The following is a 20366-nucleotide window of genomic DNA, read 5'->3' on the forward strand; positions in this document are numbered from 1 at the left end:
GTGCACATTAAAGGGATAGATATGTGTGATAGGAATAAACTTCTTATGGGAAGAGTTAACAACCAGGGTTCTCCGTCAAACCCCAGTAAGAGGATGTTCAGAGGAGAGATAGGAAGAACGTTTTCACTCTGAGAGTGTTGATTATTTGGAATTCACTGTTTGAACGTGTGGTAAAGCTATGCGTCAGGAGTATTTAGCCGAATACTTGAGAAGTTAGAGCACACATGGATAAGGACCAGGTACTAGAAAGTGAGGTGAAGATAAATAGAAGTCTGATGAAAAATCCAAACACTGTACAGAAAATACAGAGCATGAAAACATGGAAAGGGTAAAGACATGGAAACTACTGACGATCTGTTACAAGGGGTCTGCGGAATGCTACGCGCGTCAAAAGGTCACTGGGGCAGGATGGGGCCAGTGTGGCAGGATGGGATAAGAATAGTGGAATGCTGCTACACCAATTAGCAGAGTCAGACTGCGCTGAAAGGTTACTATGGCAGGCTGAGATAATAACAATTAATAACGTCAGACTCGCCTACTAAATATCATCATGGCAGGCTGGGACAAGTCGTGACAATAAATACTTAGGACATGACTTTAAATAATAAATTGATAGTAGAGTAAGCCTGCTTGAGACGCTTGTAGCAGGACATGACATGAAATATCTAATCACTAGTTTGTCGAGTCAGCTTGGGACAGGAAAACATTGTGGTAGATGGGGTAGCTAAATATCTAATCATGACAGGTTAGTCTGGGATGGAAGATCATTGCAGCACAGGTGGCAGTAGAATACCTAATAGTGACAGTAGAATAATATTAAGTAGAAATATGAAAAACCATAGTGGTAGAAGTAGAACGATAATGGGAACTAACACTATTGGTTTATTGTATAATTGAAATGAGGTAATTCTGACGAACACAGTTGGCCATTTTGATAAGCTAAAAAAACATGATTCAAGAAAAGGAAAGAAGTGATGGAGTTTAATTCAGATACATGCGAGGGGCTGCACTTTGGGAAAGCAAATCTTAGCAGGACTTATACACTTAATGGTAAGGTCCGAGGAAGTGTTGCTGAACAAAGAGACCTTGGAGTGCAGGTTCATAGCTCCTTGAAAGTGGAGTCGCAGGTAGATAAGATAGTGAAGAAGGCGTATGCTTTCCTTTTTTGGTCAGAGTGTTGAGTACAGGAGTTGGGAGGTCGTGTTGCGGCTGTACAGGACATTGGTTAGGCCACTGTTAGAATAATGCGTGCAATTCTGGTCTCCTTCCTACCGGAAAGACGTTGTGAAACTTGGAAGGGTTCAGAAAGATTTACAAGAATGTTTCCAGGATTGAAGGATTTGAGCTAAAGGAAGAGGCTGAACAGGCTGGGACTCTTTTCCCTGGAGCGTCGAAGGCTGAGGGGTGACCTTCTCGAGGTTTACAAAATTATGAGGAGCATGGATATTATAAATAGACAAAGTCTTTTTCCTGGGTCGGGGATTCCAGAACTAGAGGGTATAGGTTTAGTTTGAGAGTGGAAAGATAAAACAGACCTAACGGGCAACTTTTTTTCACTCAGTGGGTGGGACGTGTATGGAATGAGTTGCCAGATGATGTTGTGGAGGCTGGTACAATTTCAACGTTTAAGAGGCATGTGAATAGGAAGGATTTAGAGGAATATGGGCCAGTTGCTGGCAGGTGGGATTAGATTGGGTTGGGATATCTGGTCGGCATTGACAAGTTGGACAGCAGGTTCTGTTTCCATGCTGCATATCTCAATGACTCTATGACTCTATGCCATGGACCCTGAGGTTCGGGGGGATTCAAGAATTTGTTTTCTGAGTGTCACAGCTTTTGTTTGCAAATAAAAGATCTTCTCCTTGAAAAACTCTCCGTAATCTCCTGGTGATTGTTGACAATTCCTCCACGACAACCACAACTTTGGGTGCAGTAAAATTGTGGCGACTGCAGCTCTGTGGTGCAATGAAAAGTGTGTTAGATTTCTACAAATTTGGTAACTTTGCTATTCAAGGTTTGTGGGTTTGAACCAACCAGAATTGGAGTTTAGTTCAGTGAAGCATCAGGTTGCAGAAGTCACGTGTTTGTACTTTCACTGACACTGTCTCGCCAGGAGCTGCAGTCCTTCCCCACACAGATTCAGACAGCACTGTCCTTCCTGTGACATGTCCCATGGAGAATGGAAGGACAGGCATTAATAACCCGCACTTTAGATATTAGCGACAGTTTTAAAACATTTGCACTGCCCCATCGAGGAATTGATCTCCAATCTCCCGCATAACATGCGGCGACACGAACCACTATACTACCGAGGACAACAGTTTCAAAGGAGACCCCTCAGCCCGTTGTGACTCCATTTGTCAAAAAACAACTGTTTAACGACTCGAATCATTTAGCCCATAGCCTTATAGTTATTGGCAGAACATATTCACATCTGAATATTTCTTCAGGTTCTAAGGTTTCCTGCCTCTCTGACTCTTACAGACACAGTGTTGTAAATTCCAACACCCGCCGGCCTATACCGCTTTTCCACACATCTACTTAAACTTTACTGCCTTTCTCATTAAATTTCTGCCCCCCTGCGATCGATCTCTCCGTCGATGGGAAACGTTACTTTCAGTCTCCCTTATCCATACCCCTCATTATTTTGTACATCTGAACCATGCCTTCTCACAAATGTCTCTGCACTGTGACAAACAACCCCAGTCTGTCCTGTCTCTCTTCATGACCAAATCTCTTCAGCCTCGACACTATCCGAGTGAATCTCTCCTGCACCTTTCCCAGTGTGATCACATCCCTGGACTTATGTGAATTGCAGATAATTGTCGAGGTAGAGTCAAATTGAACCTTTTTTTACATTCTGTGCCAGCATGCAGTGTGGCTCTGCAGCATATATTGCCTCGCGGTCTGGAGTCACATGGAGGCCAGACCAGTTCTGGACGGCCGATTCCATCCCTCAAGACCTTTAGTGAAACAGATGGGTTTTTCAGACAACGTATTTAGCGTATTCTTAATTGGAGGTATTTCTTGCATTTATATTCTACCACCGGCGTGGTGTGGTGAGAATCGAACCTGTCTCACCAGAATGTGACCTGGCCTTTTGTGTGAACAATCCAGCGATAATACCAGTAGGCTATTGCAGAAAGCCGTCATGGCTGATCTTTTCCAATTGAGTCGCTTTTCCCCAATTATTCTCTGTGCTCATTTATTGAACCTCACGCTCCAATAATCTCTGGTCCATGTCAGTAAAAGCTGCTAAAAGAGAATTGATCTCACAGCCACGATATCCAAACGGATCGAATGATTTGAAGGTGCCAATGAAGAGATTGGAGCATGGTCGCCCAGCAACAGTAAGTGCAATGGCATAGACTGGACGGTATCAACGTGAAAGTGTATGTTAGATTGTGCAATGCCTCAGTCAAATGGGACGAGGGACGGAAAAGAGAGTGAGGGCGAGTGGGAGGGAGGGACTTCTTCGAGAACATTTGGGTTTAAATCCTGATACATGAAACGCTGAAATATCAGAGAACAAAATTCGATGGAAAACAAATCATCACCTCGGAGAACATTATCATGTAAAAACGAGTTATTTCTTACCGTGTTTCATCAAAAGTAAAACTTTGAGAGAACTGACCGCTATGATGTGGATTCAATGCGAAGTCGCAGCAATCCCAACGCAGAAAACGAAATACTAAATGGTTGCAGCACTCCACAGACCACACTTGCCAACTGCAGCCAGTATGGTAGCAGAGGAAATGTCAGGAAGAATACATAATATCAGGACTTAGCGACAGGCATGTGGGAACTCAGAATGGGCTGAATCTTTAACTTTAACGTCCCCAGAGACTGTGGAGATTCCATGAATAAGAGTACTGGAGAATGGGATTAATGAAACTCTCCAAACTCATGGGACAGTGCAGGATATTGTTGAAACGTATGCTTCAAGAGCATTATAGTTGAACATCGGCTACTTCATCACTTTGCCCACACAAGGCAGTACTAACTGCTGCACGCAATCACACTTAATTCCAGTTCCAGACCCGGAATCAGGGATACTGTGTGAAGCAGCCAAGAAGATCCACTCGGAATTTGGGATGGAATGACGGGAGAGAGGCGCATGTATTTCTGAGATTGGGAATGCTCCTGGTCAAAAGCGGGGCGGAAGGGAATACTTGCCCCCATTTATTATATTAAAACCATAAGCAGTATATGTTGTTGATACAGCCAAATGGCGTATCTAAAGCGTGTTGGACCTTTAACTTTGGGGTGGCAATGTTCGAAATTTCATTTTCCTATTTGGATCAGTGTTCCTGACATTGGCAGTAGCAGCTGTTTATGTTTGCATCAGCTCAGGATCAGCTTCTTGTTCCCAGTAAATGCTGGAACCTGGAGAAGGAGGTGTTGTGGTTATATAATAAACGAGTCATCTTTGGGGACTCGGAACTGGTAATGTTAAAGTTCGACGAATAAAACCTGGAATGGAAGCCTGATCTCAGGAACAGAGAACATGACTTTAATTTCCTGCAATCCCATTCATGCATGACCCTTATGCAGGGGATGCTACTATCTTGACCCAATCCTGCCTATTTGTGACACCAGGTGCAGAACAACATGGCTGACCCTGAGTCCAAGAATGCCGACACTGTGCGTAGGCTGGCCATTCGGCCAATTCCAGTCGACACCATCCCTCCGAAGCACATCCTATCCACCCACACTCCATACCTATTCCATTCCTCTTCATTTCCCATGGCTGATCCCAGTAACCTTCACACCTTCAGACTGTGGGAGCAAACTCACACAAGCAAAGAGAGAATGTGCAAACTGCACGCAGTCACACGAGACTGGGATCGAATCCATGTCTCTCGTGCAGCGAGACAGCAGCGAATCAGCAGCGAATGAACAACAAATGCTGTCCTGACCAGCGACATCCACATCCTGAGGGTATATCAGGAAGAATAAAAACATATTCACAACATGGTCAACGGGACTTACGTCTGCGTGGACATGATTTGAACCAATCGTTCACCCTGGGTAGATACAAAGACACCGATATCACAGAGAAACCAGGGCAATACGGAATTCAAATACCTGCTGCAGTGGAAACTCATTTACTCAGTCAAACTGGGAACAGACTGGTCAACAGTCCCGTGTGTGGGAAGGGCTCAATGGCCAATAAAAACTCCAGCGTAGCCAGCAAGATTACATATACCAAACGGAGGTCAATTAAACTGTCAATGCTGCTGTTAATCCCAACCAGCTGCCGGTTTCATAGCGTCAAACTCATGCAGCATGAAAACAGGCCTTTCACTCCTTCCAGCTCATACTGCACAAAATGCCAAACTAAACGAGTCACATCTGACGGCTCCTGTAATTGCTGAGGGTTAATAATGCCCTTGTAATATTATTACTGCATTGTTAATATGAATGTCCAGATATAATTCTGTGGACACGTGTTCATATCCTGGCGTGGCAGATGCTGGAATTTTATTTCAATAAAATGAGTCTAATGATAATGTTGAATCAGTTGTTGGCGATCTGATTCACTAATGCCTGATAGGGAAGGAAACTGCCATACTTATCTGGTCTGGCTGGTATGTGACTCCAGATCCATCATATTGTGGTTGATTCTGAACTGCCCTCTGGACAATAAACAATGCACTAGGTATGAATGAATAGCTTTTTTCTAATCCCACGGAAACTTTCCAATTCATTTATCGATCCAAATATCCTGTAAATATTGTAAATGTACTTTCATCCACCACTGCCTCAGGAAGTGAATTGCACATATCAACCATCCTCTGGTAAAAAAGTCTCTCATGTCTTATTTTAAATCTCTCTCTCTTCACCTAAAACATTTGCCCTCTCGTCTTGAAGTGCCCCTCCTTGGAGAAAAGACAGTTACCGTTAACTCGAGCCGAACTCTCAATAATTTATAAATTTCTATCAGGTCGCCTTTCAAACTCCAATGCTCGAGTGAAAATATTTTCAGCCTATCCAGCCTTTCGTTATAACACAAACCTTCCCCACTAGCCATACGCTGGGATACCTGTTCTAAACCTACTCCAGCTGAATAATTTCCTTGCTATTACTGGGCGACAAGAACTGGATGCAGTACTCCAGAAGAGGGCTCACACAATGTCCTATTCAATTCAACATAACATACCAACTCCTACGCTCAAAGGACTGTGCAACGCAGGCAGGATGACAATTGTTTTAACCATTCTGTCTATATGTGAAGCAAACTAAAAAGAAATATTTAACTGTATCCATGGCCTTCGTTTTCCACAACACTATGCAACGCCCGATCACTAATTGTATAAGCCTTACTCTTATTTGATGTAGCAAAATGCAATACCTTCCATTTATCCAGGTTGAACTCCTTGTGGACCTTTTCAGCCCAAAGACGCATTGGATTAAGATCCTTCTGGAAAATTCGATCACTTTCTTTATTGTCTCCAATTCTGGTGTCCTCTATGAGATTATGAACCATGGCTTCTATGAGTTCCATTGTTTTCTCATATAGGTCAATGATTTATATTTATTTGTCGTGGCCATCATTTAGCAGCTTACAAATCAGGTAACAATTAGTTATGTCGTTAACCATGAGGAAGAAAGCTATAGACTGCAGGGAGATTGGAAACAATTGGCAAGAAAATGTGCTGAAAGGAATTCAATCCAGTGAAGTGGGTGATAATGAATTTGGGGAGGATCAATGATAAAAGTGTGAATACTGAGTGCCTTAAAGTAATAAAAGAGAAATTGGAGTAAACATTCACGAATCTTTGTATTTGATTGGACAAGGGATCAAGTGGTCTCGAGGGGTTGGAGATACTTTCTGTTCTTGACCGCAGGTGGGAATGTAAGAGCAGGGAAATGATGCTGGAACTTTAGCAACGGCCTATTCAAGATCAATGGACAGGGGAATCAGATGGACGGAAGTGCGTACTGCAGGTGCTGTAAATCAGAATCAAGATGAGAGTGGTGCTGAAGAAGCACAGCAGGTCAGGCAGCATCCGAGTTGCAGAAAAAAATAACACTTCGGGCAAAAGCTCTTCATTAGGAATAAAGCTGGGAGCCTCGAGGGTGGAGAGATAAACGGGAGGACTGGGTCTGGGAAGAATTTAACTGAGAGTGCAAGAGGTGAATGGAGATGGGGTTAAAGGTCGAAGAAGAGGGTGGAGTGGATAGGTAGGAAGGAAGTTAGACAGGTGAGACAGGTCAATAGGATGGTGCCAAGCGAGAAAATTGGAACTCGGATAACGTGGGAGTGGGGAGATAAGGAAACTGGTGAAGACCACGTTGATGCCCTGGGGTTGAAGGGTCCTGAGGTGGAAAATGAGGCGTCCGGTGGTGATGGAATGGCGGTGGAGGAGACCCAGGAACTGCAATTCCTCGGGAGAGTCGGGGGGGGCGAGTTGTTGATGTTTTTGGTCATGGGGCATTGGAGTTGATTTTTGCGGGTCTCTTGGAAATGTTCTCAAAAGCGCTCTACGAGAAGGTGTCTGTTGGCCCCAATGTAAAGGAGACCACTTCGGGAGCAACAGATGCAATAAATGACTCGTGTGGAAGTGCACATGCACATTTGATGGATGTGGAAGGCTCATTGGAGCCTTGGACGGATGTGAGAGGGAAGATGTGGATGCAGGTTTTGCAATTCCTGTGGTGGCAGGGGAAGGTGCCGCGAGGGGAGAGTCGGTCATTGGAGGGCGAGGACTTGACGAGGTAGTCATGGAGGAAACAGTCTTTGTGAAAAGTGGATCGGGTTGGGAGGGAAATATATCCCACGAGGTCAGTGTTGCTGACACTTTTTGCAAACCCACTTATTCCCACAGCTATCTGGATTATACCTCCTCCCACCCCAATTCTTGCGCAAATGTTGCCCTGTATTCCCAATTCCTCCACCTCAATTGCATCTGCTCCCAAAGGCCCATTCCACCATAGAACACACCAGATGGCCTCCTTCTTTAAAGACCGCAACTTCCCTCCTATGTGGTTGAAAATGCCCTCCAATGCACCTCATCCATGTCCTGCACCTCCGCTCACGAATCACACACCTTCAACCACAACAAGGACAAAACCCCCTTGATCCTCATCTTCTATCCCTCCAACCTCTGCAAAAATCACATCATCCTCCGACAGTTTCGCCACCTCTAAACGGATCCCACCACCAGGGATATGTTCCCCTCCCCACCCCTATCCACTTTCTGCCAAGACCGTTTGCTCCGTGACTACCAAGTCAAGTTCGCACCTTTCAATGACCCACCCTTCCCTCCTAACACCTTCCCCTGTCACTGCAGGAATTGCAAAACCTGCACCCACATCTACCTCCTCCCCTCTGTAAAAGGCTCTAATGGAGGCTTCCACATCCATCAAAATTTCTCCTGCACTTCCACACATGTCATTTCTTGTATACATTCCTCCCGATGCGGTCTCCTCTAAATTGGAGAGAGTAGATGTGTTCTCATAGAGCACTTCACTGAACATCTCCAGGATACCCGCAAGAATCAACCCCAGTGCCCCATGGCCAAACATTTCAGCTCCCCCTCCCACTCTCCCAAGGACATGTAGGTCATGGGCCTCCTGAATCGCCACTGCCTCACGACCCGATGGCTGGAGGAAGAAAGCCTCATAATCCGCGTCGGGGCGCTTCAAACCCATGGCATCAATTTGGACTTCACCCGTTTCCTCATTTCCCCTCCCCCTACCTTACCCCAGTTCCCACCTTCCAGCTTAACACCGTCCTCCTGACCTGTCCCACCTGTGCATCTTCATTCCTACCTATCCACTCCACCTTCTTCTCTGACATTTCATGTTCACCCCCCACCTGCATCCACTTATAGCACTCTCAGCTACCTTCTCCCCAGCCCCACACCCTTCCCAATTATCTCTCCATCCCATATGCTGCAGTCTCATTCCTGATGAAGGTCTTTTGCCTGAAACGTCCATTTTTCCTGCTCCTCAGATGCTGCTGGACCTGCTGTGCTTTTCCAACACCACTCTAATCTGGAGGGGAAACATTTCATTGAGACGGTTTTCGGATATTTTCTATTGTTGACCACAGGCTGTGGATGATAGCAGAACTTTAGCAACCACCAGGTCAGGGAACAGCTAAAGGACTGATCACAAGTCTCGTCACCGCATAAATTAACATTTTTTTAAAAATGTAAGATAAAATATGGAAGGCTGAAGGATGCAACTTTGCCCATCAAGACCGTTTCACCAATGAGTTTATCACTAATTCCTTTCCAAGTCAGGGTGCTATGGGCATTGGAGGGTAACTTAAAAATGGTGGCGTTTCGTTGCATCTTCCTTATTATTTTTCGTTGTCCTTATAGTCAGTACAGCTGTTGAGTTTTGAAGGTTCTATCAAAAATGCCCAAATGACTTACTCCTGTGCATCTTGAAGTTGGTGCACTCTGCTGCAATTGTGCCTTAGCGGTGTGGGGAATGAATATTGCAGGTATTGAAGAGGGTACACTCAAGTGACTGCATTGTCGTGGACGGTGTCCAGTTCCTTAAGTGTTATTGAAGCTACACCCATCTAGGCAAATGGAGAGAGTTATGTTCCACATCTCATTTGTGCCTTGCAAACGATGTAGGATTCACGGAACAATGAGTTGAGTTTATAATCAAAAAATGTCTCAAGAACACGTTGTTGTTGTCAAAGTGTTTATGTAGCCAGCTTCTATCCGTTTTTGCCCAAAATAATAGCTCTGTTGACGATTACACAGGGTAATATGTTTACAGTAAAGCCATTGAATGTCAGTGGGATATAATTAGAGTCTCATTTCTCAGAGTTATCATTACTCGATTTCGTCCTTGTGTGGACTAATCTGATTCCAGTCGCTGTCTGATTTCAAGTTCCAATTCCCGTCTATGCTTGAAATTTCAACTGTTTATTCGCATAAATGTCTCCCCCTGCCTTAGTAATATGAAATGAGGCTGCCGGTGACGAACATGTTGTCAACACTGGAGAAAATGGAGCTTCGTGGAATGATTGGTTGGGCTGGGATTATTCTCCTTGAAACAAAGGAGGCGGAGGGGAGCTCTATAATCACGCAATAACATAATAACATTCATAAACGGTCAATATTCATGGGACCTTGACAGGGTAGTTATGGGCAGGTGATTTACCCTCTGGTATGAGGAGAGCACCAGAGGACATGAACTCAGAATTAGATATTGCCTATTGAATTCAGAAATGAGGAGTACTTTCTTTGCTCAGGGGCCAGTGAATTGGTGGAACTACTTGCAGAAACTATTGTTGAGGCTGAGTTGTTGTGTATTTTCAAACTGTGCCAGACAGATATTTATTCAGAAAGACGATGAAGGTTTGTCGAGGCAATGCAGAAGAATTGAGTTGAGGATTATCAGATCAGCCATGAGTTCATTGAATGGTGGAGCAGACTCGATGGGCTGATTGGCTGACTTCCAATCCTACATCATTTGGTCTAACGCCTTATTTTATTGATAAATTTAGAGTTCTGAGGGGATGGGATGAAGGGACAGAAAAGGTTTCTCAAACTGATCAGACAGATGAGAAACTAGGCTCATAAGTTCATGAACAAGAAATGTGCTGTGGCCTGAAGACAACAAATGGCACTGGGCACACCGCAGATGGGTGTGTGCAGAAGTTGTAATTACTAAACAAAATGTGTGGATCTTATATTGTTGCCAACTTGGTCATCATGCTGGATGATGGATCGCGGGATGTTTCATACAGCAAAAGGTTGTGAAAGAATGAAAGATTCGTTTCATTGGAAAAGTTTTCTGCGGTTTCAATTCAATTGACTGTTGGAAATACTGATCAGACCTTTGTGTGGAGTATTACATTAAAATTCACAATCCCACTGGATAAACTATTGCACTCGATCTCTCCTTATTTATTTCACTTTCTATGGGTAAATTCATAGAAAGTCAAGATGGAATGAAAAGAGGAAAGAAATGTTTGCACTCCTTTTCATTATCCCAATTTAACTTTCAACAGAAACAAATTTCTTTACTTTGCTTTGATGAGGTATCAATTTATCACAAATCTCCGGTGAAATGAAGGGCATTAGCAAGATTCTCCATCCAGTGTATTCTAAAGATGCGAGGCACAAAGGGAAACCACAGCTGCGTTTGATAGAAGTAACAGCGAGAGTAGGATTCAAATCCACACATGCACAATGAAAGAGCAACCCGCCGCCTTCACCTCTGGGCCACTTCAGCCCATGGCAAAGGGGCTCACATGTGACCACATCAAGATTACATACGGTGCACCTCAGGGATAAGAAATTCCCGGAGCGGAATCGAATCCACACCATTATGTTACTGTTTTCAGCAGAATAATACCAGCAAAATCCAAGGAATTGACCTCGTCCTTGGAAGGAATACCTTGTCCTTGATTTATTCCGATTCGGAACTGTCTCAGAATGAACCAGCAAACATGAAATTCCCGTCACATTCACACACACATTTAATCTTGACTCATAATTTCTTCAGACAGTTTCTCTCTCACGTGAAGAAGTATATATGGGGAGAGGAGTGAAGGTGATGTTTTAGCTCGATGGTGTTTCTCATATGGCTGAACCTGAACTGGGTAAACTTCCCGGAAATGCAGTTTTGTTCGTTTCATTTTATTAATTTTGCTGCACCTTCACTCTGTTCATTCCAATGATCGGAAGTGAATTGGATTTATATGATTGGAATGCTTAATATTGTATTCAATTTTGCTCCGAATTTATTTCAGCTTAAAGAAAATACTGATGAGAAAAACAAAAGGTTCCACGACAAAACAAGATGCCAGTTTTGAGTCTCAGTTACTTTGGCAGATTTCAGTGAGTATCAAATGAACCCAACATCATGGCGATCATCCTCCCATCTTTAAACCATGGGATTAAAGCAGGAAATTGATCTCCAAGAGACGGGTCACTTCCTAATCATTATGGAATAGCTTTCCTTGACAATATACAAAATCTGCTCTGTTCCATTTATAATGCTTCATGTGGAATATTAATAGAAATCTTTCAAGACTCTGAGTTTGTTTTTTGCTGAATCTTACTCAGCTGCAGACGTTTCCGATATTTCTTTTCATCTGAAGTCGTCCAAAATAGACATTGTTTCCTCGCACCTTCTACCTCCTACACCCCACTTTTACACTTTTACCTGGCCACAGGCTGTCTCTCTCCTGGTGAAACTCGCTGCTTGTGTGTCTCTCAATGTGCCTTTCCAAATATTTTGGAAACGTATTGTCTCAGTGACAGAAAGTCTGCTCCCATTATTTCTTTGTCCTACATCAATGGTATTGAAATCTTGACTGTCAGAAATTTATGAACTTGAAAGAGAGAATTTACCACATATTTACTCTCTCCAAACCTCAAATACTCCGGAAAACTTCCATTCGGTTTTCCTTGGTTTAGTTTCAAATTTTCCAAAACACAAATAAATAAAATTCCATCCCCACTAAACGCCGTCAGCATCGTCTCCAATGTTTTAGCAGCCCAGTAAACGCTGGCAATGTCCTCTGATAGAATCACAGATTCCCTACAATGCAGGAAGTACAATTCAGCCAATAGATTCTGTAGGGACACTCTGAACAGCATCTCAATCAGACCTAGCTCCCGTTTCTATCCCTGCAGGCCTCTGGCTTGTGATTTCAAATAAACCTGCTGGAATAAAACCTGGCATCGTGTGACTGCTGAGCTTATCACTGCGTTACCCATGGATAACTCAACTTACTGAAGTCACTCCCTGGACACATCAGCGCAATTTAACATGGCCAATCCGCCTGACCTACAGACTTAACAGCATTGCGAACCACTGTAGTGTACCATCACATTGAACACTATCTGTATCATGTGTAATGGCTTGACACACTGGTAACTCATCCTAGTGAAAGCCTGCTGCGCCCACCAAACCGAATTCAATCCATCCAAACGCGGTTCTACGCTGTACAACCTCATTAGTGCTGCTGGAAATGTTTCTGCACTCAGATCTGAATGGGTTTACTTTGTTTTCTTCCTCAGATTCCTGCTTTAAATAAACACATCAGTCAGGAACAACTGTATAAAATGGATTTCATTGCAACGCAAACACAATATGCAGTTTGCTGAAGTTACGTGTTTGCACTTTCACTGACACTCTCTCTCCCCAGGAGCTGCAGTCCGTCTCCACGCTGATTCAGACAGCACTGTCCTTCCTGTGACATATCCAATCGAGAATGGAAGGCCAAGCATTAATAACTTTCAGTTGCGAACAAAGCGACAGGTTTAATACCTTTCCGATGCCCCCAGCGGAGAGTTGTGCCCTGTGACAGGCGGGGACAGTAACCTCGATACTGTGGAGGACAACAACATCGAAGGTGGCCCTTCAGCCTGTTGTGGCCACACTTGTCCAACACAACTGCTTTACGACCTGAATCAAGATTTCCACCGTTTAGCCCATAGTCTTATTTATTTTGGCATCACAAATTCACATCTCAATTTTTTTTAAAGGTTAGGACGATTTCCGCCTCTCTGACCCTAACCGCAAATCTACTCAAAACTTTCTGCCTTTTTCCGAAGTCTCTTGGCCCCAGTGTTCGAACTCTCCATCAATAACAAACGCTTCTTTCAGTCTATCCTATCCATATCCCTCATTATTTTGTACATCTCAGTCATGTGTTCTCCAATCTCCTCTGCTCGGCGACAAACAACCCCAGTGAACTCCTCACAACTGAAACTCTTCAGCCCAGACAATATCCCAGTGAATCTTTTGCAACGTTCCCAGTGCGATCACATCCAAGAAGTACTCTGAATTGCAGAACTGCGCAAAGTAATCTATATAGAGCCGAATGAACTTTTTTTTTCTATTCCGTTACAGTATGAGGGCGTCGCTGGTTCGGCAGTATTTATTGCCATCCCTAATTGCACAGCGGGTTGTTGAGACTCAACCATATTGTAGTGAGTCTGGAGTCACATGAAGGCCCGAGCAGGTAAGAATGGCAGTTTCATTCCTTAAATGACGTCAGATTTTTTTTCAACAATTGAACATGGATATATAGGAGTTTTTAGATTCGTAATTCCAGGTATTTATTGAATCCCAATTCTACCACCTAGCATGGTCTGAGTCAAACCCGAGTCCGTGGTGTCTGAATAAACAGTCCAGTGTTCAGTGGTAATAGCACTCGGCCATTGCAGAAAAGGAGTGAAACTGATCATATCCAATGAAGTCGCTTTTCCCCGATACTGTTCTGTGCCATTTTCCTGAGCTTGACACCTCCCCCCACCCCCCCAATAATCTCTGGTCCATGTCGGTAAAAGCTGCTACATGAGTGTTGAACTCACAACAGTGGTAACCAAATGGTCTGCAGGTCCCGATGGTGGGGTTGGGGCATGTTCACCCAGTAACAGTGACCGCAGCATCACAGACTGATCGGTATCAATGGGAGAGACTGTAATAGATTCTACAATGCCTTTGTGAAATAGGAAATGACTCCATAAACACATGATGAAAGAGCAGCGCTCCGAAAGCTAGTGCTTCAATTAAACCTGTAAGATCATAACCTGGTGTTGGGTGATTTTTAACTTTGTACTCCACAGTCCAACACCGGCATCTCCAAATTAATGGAATGGGGGTATGGGATGGAAAGTTCGGTTAGTGATCGTAGGAGGGAAGAAATCTCTGAGAACGGGTGGATTTGAATTCTGACATATGAAGCACAGAGACGTGAGCGAGCAGAGCTTGAAGGAAAATAACATCACCTTGGAGAAAATCAAAATGTTAAAACAACTGATTTCTTTGTGTTTCACAAAAGACTGGGACACATCGAGCGATTACTGCTGTGACTCGGATTCGAACCGAGGTTGCTGCGGCCACAACGCAGAGTACTAACCACTATACGATCACAGCACCCCACAGATAAACACTCTTAACATGCACCATAAGTACAGTATCATAACAAGTGTTAGGCAGAGCACCAAATGCACAATATCAGTGCTAAGCGAACAGTGGCAAATATGTGGGAACTCAGAATGGGCTGACCGTTTTACATCGGTGTCCACAGAGGATGTGGTGATTCCATCGTTAATGTGCTGAAGGCTGAGGTAAATAGATTTCTCCAAAACATCAAAGACTCTGGGGACAGTGCAGCTTTTGTTACCTGCACATCCACCAATATCATTTATTGCATCCGTTGCTCCCGGCGCGGTCTCCTGTACATTGGGGAGACTGGACGCCTCCTCGCAGAGCGATTTAGGGAACATCTCTGGGACAACCGCACCAATCAACCACACCGCCCTGTGGCCCAAAATTTCAACTCTCCCTCCCACTCTGCCGAGGACATCGAGGTCCTGGGCCTCCTTCACCGCCGCTCCTTCACCACCAGATATCTGGAGGAAGAACACCTCATCTTCCGCCTCGGAACACTTCAACCCCAGGGCATCAATGTGGACTTCAACAGTTTCCTCATTTCCCCTTCCCCCACCCCACCCCAGTTCCAAACTTCCAGCTCAGCACTGTCCCCATGACGTGTCCTGACTTGTCCTACCTGCCTATCTTCTTTTCCACCTATCCACTCCGCCCTCCCCCCCCGACCTATCACCTTCATCCCCTCCCCCACTCAACTATTGTACTCTATGCTACTTTCTCCCCACCCCCCCCACTCCTCTCACTTATCTCTCCACCCTTCATGCTCTCTGCCTGTATTCCTGATGAAGGGATTTTACCCCAAACGTCGATTTTACTGCTCCTCGGATGCTGCCTGAACTGCTGTGCTCTTCCAGCACCACTAATCCAAAATCTGGTTTCCAGCATCTGCAGTCATTGTTTTTACCAAGCTTTTATTGAAATGTATACTTCAATAGCAATGCAGTTTAACATCGGTTACTTCACAAGTTTCCCCACACAAGGCAGGAACCACTGCTGCCACATCGTCCTAGTTCCCAGCCCCTGAATCAGAGGAACTAAGTGGCGCAGTCGCGAAGATGCAACTTGAAATCGGGATGGGAATGAGGTCGCTGAGATACTCGCTGGCTCAAGTGAAACAACCGGAGAATGCACGGTGTTTCTATGATGGTTTAGAGGCGCAAGCAATTCCGAGGTTGGGAGTGTTCCTGGTCAAAGGCGGGGCAGAAGGGAAAATTTGTTCCCGTTTATCATAACAGCAATCTACAGTGCATCTTGCTGAGACAGATGAGTGCCACAACTGGAACGTGAGCAGCTGGTTTGAAGTTTAATTTTGCTTCACTATCACCCAGTTCCCTGGAATGAATTGCTTTCACCATTTTTATTTCCAATTGTTTGATATCTCCCTGCAGTCTGCGGCTTTCTTCCTCATGGTGAATTGCATGACTAACTGTTGTATGACCTGCACACTGCTAAATCACGGCCACTACAAGTAAATATGAATCATTGATCTATATGAGAAAACAGTGGAACTCACTGCAGGCATGCTGCGTAGGTTTGCAGGCGACGTCAGAATTGTAGACAGTGAGGAAGATTATCTAAGTTTCAAAAGGATCTTCATCCAATGAGTCGTTGGACTGAAAAATGTAACATGGAGTTCAATCTGGATAAATGGAAGGTATTGCATTTTGGTACAACAACAAGAGTAGGGCTTTGCGTAGTGTTGGAGAACATGGAATCTCGGGATGCAGGTACATAATTCCTTGTCATTTGCATTACATACAGACAAGATGGTTCAAAGGCATTTAACAAACTTCCCTTCATTGCTCAGTCCTTTGTGTATAGTAGTTGGGACGTTATGGTGAAGTTTTGCAGGACATTGATGAGGCCTCTTCTGGAATATTCTGTCCAGTTCTGGTCGCCCAGTTGTTGGAATGATATTATTCAGCTGGAGTAGGTTCAGAAAAGGTATACACGCTTGTTGCCTGTGGAAGGTTTGAGTTCTAATGAAACGCTAGATAGGCTGAGACTATTTTCAGATTCGAGATCGGGGTGCTGGAAAACCACATCATGTAAGACAGAATCCGAGGAGCAGGAGAATCATTTTTTTTCGCACAAGTGTCGTTCATCAGGCTCTTCCCTAAACGTCGATTCTCCTGCTCCTCAGATGCTACCTGACCTGCTGTGCTTTCCCAGCACAACACTCTCGACTCTGATCTCTCATCTGCAGTTCTCATTTTCTCTTAGTTGAGACTGTTTTCACTCGAGATTAGGGGTTTGAGCGGCGATCTGACAGACGTTTATGAATTATTGAGAGGCAAGTTTAGAGTTAACGATAGCGGCCTTTTCCCAGGAGGGGGATTTCAAGGCGAGAGGGCATATGTTTAAGATGAAAAGAGAGATTATTTTTTAAAAAAAGGCATATGAGGCATTTTTTTAGGGAAGGTGTTTTACGTGTGCAATTAACTTGCTGAGGAAGTGATGGATGATGGGACGTTTGCAACATTTAATGGACAATTGATTCCAAACATGAATGGGGAAGTGGGACTTTTAAAATAAATTTATTCATGCCTAGTACGTCAGTTATTTCCCAGAAGGCATTTAAGAGTCAACCACGGTATTATCCATCTGGAGTCTCATGTGGGACGGAGCAGATGACTATGGCAGGTTGCTTCCCGAACTGGCATGAGTGAATCCGATGGGATTTTCCACACAACTGATTCAGGTCATCTGGAGACTCTTCAATTCCAGGTGCTTATTGAATTCAAACTCCACCACCTGTCATGCCAGGACCTGGATCCTTTGTCCCCAAAATATTACCTGGGTTTTTGGATTAACACCACAGTAATAACACTACAAGGGCATTATAACCACTCAGCGGGTACAGCAGGAGGCAGATGGGACTAGATTAGTTTGGCAGTATGTTCAGAATGGATTGGTTGGACTGACAGGCCTGTGTTCATGCTGTATGAATCTATGATTAACGCTATGGAACAAATAGCTGGTTGGGATTAACAACAGCATTGATATCATAATCGAACACCTGATGGGATATGTAATCCTGCTGGAGTCTCCGGAGGTTGTTTTGCTCAGTGATACCCCCTTCCCGCACACGGGACTGGTGAACGGTCTCTCCACAGTGTTACTGATTAAATGAGTTTCCATTTCTGTGGTTAATTGAATCCCTTCCAGCAGTTCCCACATTGCCCTGCTTTCTCTGTGGTATCGGCCTCCTTTTTTTTCTACACAGGGTGAACGATCCTTTCAAATTGTGTCCACACAGATACAAATCCTGTTGTCCATGTTGTTCCTGTGTTTTCATTGTTTCTCATTCACCCACAGGATGTGAGTATCACTGGTCTGGACAACATTTATTCTTCGCCCCTTGTTCGTTGCTGTCTGTCTGCACCATAAACCCGGGTGTGATCCCAGCCTCGGGTGTCTGACTGTGTGCAGTCTGCACATTCTCTGCGTGTTTGCGTTTTTATTTCTCCCTCTGACCAAAGATGTGCCAGTTACAGGGATCAAAAATGGGAAATGCAGGCTTATGGGATAGGGAATACCGTGGGGTCTGGTGGGATGCGCTTCGGATGGACCGTATGGACTGGAAGGGCCGATTAGACTGCTTCCCCACACGGTGGGGATTTCTGAATTAAGGGTCAGCTCATGTTTTTCTGGTCCTGGAGTCTCTCGTAGGCAGGATTGGGTGAAGATGGTAGAATCCCCTGCATAAGGGACATGAATGAATGGGATTGCAGGAAATTAAATGTATTATCTCTGTTCCTAAGGTCAGGCTTGTATTTCAGGTTTTATTCGTCGAACTTAAACATCACCGTTTCCGTGTCCCAACCCCCAAGGATGACGAGTTTAAAATATCACCCCAACACCACCTTCTCCAGGTTGAAGTCATGACTGTGTGGAAGAAACTGATACTGAGCTGATGCGAGCAAATGTAGCTGCCACCGCCAGTGTCGGAAACACCGATCCAAACAGCAAAATCATCTTTTAAACCCACTACTGCAAAGTTCACGGCTCAACACGCTCCAGTTGTGCCACTCAGCTGTCTTAGCAAGATGTACTGTAGATCGCTATGCTCGTATAAACGGGGACAACCATTCCCTTGATCAGGAGCACACTCAACTGAGGAATTTCTTGCGCCTCTATACCATCACAGAAGGACAGGACGCACACCTATTGCATCACTGGAGACAGAGAGTAACTCTGCGCACTCATTGTCATCCCCATTTCCGGTTGGATCTGGGCGGCTGTGCCGATGTTAAGCTAAAATGGTATTCAAGCATACATTTCAACAATATCCTGTACTGTCCCGCGAGTCTTTGATGTTTTGTCGAAATCGATCAATCTTACTTTTCAACCTTTTCTTTCAAGGGATCTCCACAGCCTCTGAGGACACCGAACTGAAAGATTCAGCTCATTCTCAGTTCCCACATATCTGTCACTGTTCACTGAGTACTGACATTGTACATTTACTGTTCTTCCAAACATTTCCTCTGCTAGTATACTTATTGCTGCTTTCTTGCATCCTGTTCTGTGTTTACTGTGATCGTGGTTGTCGGTATTTTGCATTGTGACCACAGCAACTTCGATTTGAAACCAAATCACGGCACTAAGTGTTCTCTCAGTTGTCTTTTTTTGTGACACATGCTCAGAAATTAATTGTTTTACCTTCAAATTCCGCTCCCTCAAATCTCTGCGTTTCATATATCAGTATTCAAACACACCCGTAGAAAGAGATTTATCTCCTTCCCACAACCATTAAACCTTCTTTCCGCCCCTCCTCCATTTCTCTGTGGCAGTGCACAATCTATCACTCTCTTTCACATTCATACTGTTCTGTCTGTGCTGCTGCTGTGGTTACTGTTGTTGGGTGAACGTGCCCCAATCCCACCATCGGGGCCTTCAAACAAATCGATCCATTTGGATACCGCGGTTGTGAAATCAATCCCCATGTAGCAGCTTTTACTGACTTAGGCCAGAGACAATTGGAGCGTCAGGTTCATGGAAAAGACCCAGGGCAGTTTTGGTGAAAAGATATTTTATTGTTAAAGATCAGCTTTGTGGCTTTCTGCGTTGGTCTTGTGATAATTTCATAGGACTGATAATCGAGAGACCGAGGTAATAGTCTGGGTACTCGAGCTTGAATCCCACCATGTCATGATTGTCAAATTTGGATTTAATAAGTATCTGCAAGGAAGAATCTAAAGACTAATATATATCCATTGACAATTGTTGAAAAAAAATCAGCTTCATTAATGTCATTTCGGATTGGAATCTGCTATCCTTACTTGGTCTGGGCTGCATGTGACTTCAGACTCATAGCAATATGGTTGTGTCTCAACTGCCCTCTGTGCAATTCGGAATGGGTAATAAATTCTGCTTAGCCAGAATCGCCCTCATACTAATCCAGAAATTTTAAAACAATTGCTCATTAGGCTCAAGCAAGAGTGTTGTGTGCAGTTTTGCAAGTCACGTTATAGCAG

General features: G+C 44.2%; 1 non-coding gene across 1 annotated transcript; it reads right to left on the reverse strand.

Moving 5' to 3' along the window:
* Positions 1-14799: 14799 nt before the first annotated feature.
* Positions 14800-14871, reverse strand: trnah-gug (transfer RNA histidin (anticodon GUG)). The gene has a single exon. It is a non-coding gene; the product is annotated as a tRNA-His (tRNA).
* Between the last annotated feature and the right edge of the window lie 5495 nt (positions 14872-20366).

The sequence above is a fragment of the Chiloscyllium punctatum genome, chromosome 17 (genome assembly GCF_047496795.1).
Source record: "Chiloscyllium punctatum isolate Juve2018m chromosome 17, sChiPun1.3, whole genome shotgun sequence".
NCBI lineage: Eukaryota > Metazoa > Chordata > Chondrichthyes > Orectolobiformes > Hemiscylliidae > Chiloscyllium > Chiloscyllium punctatum.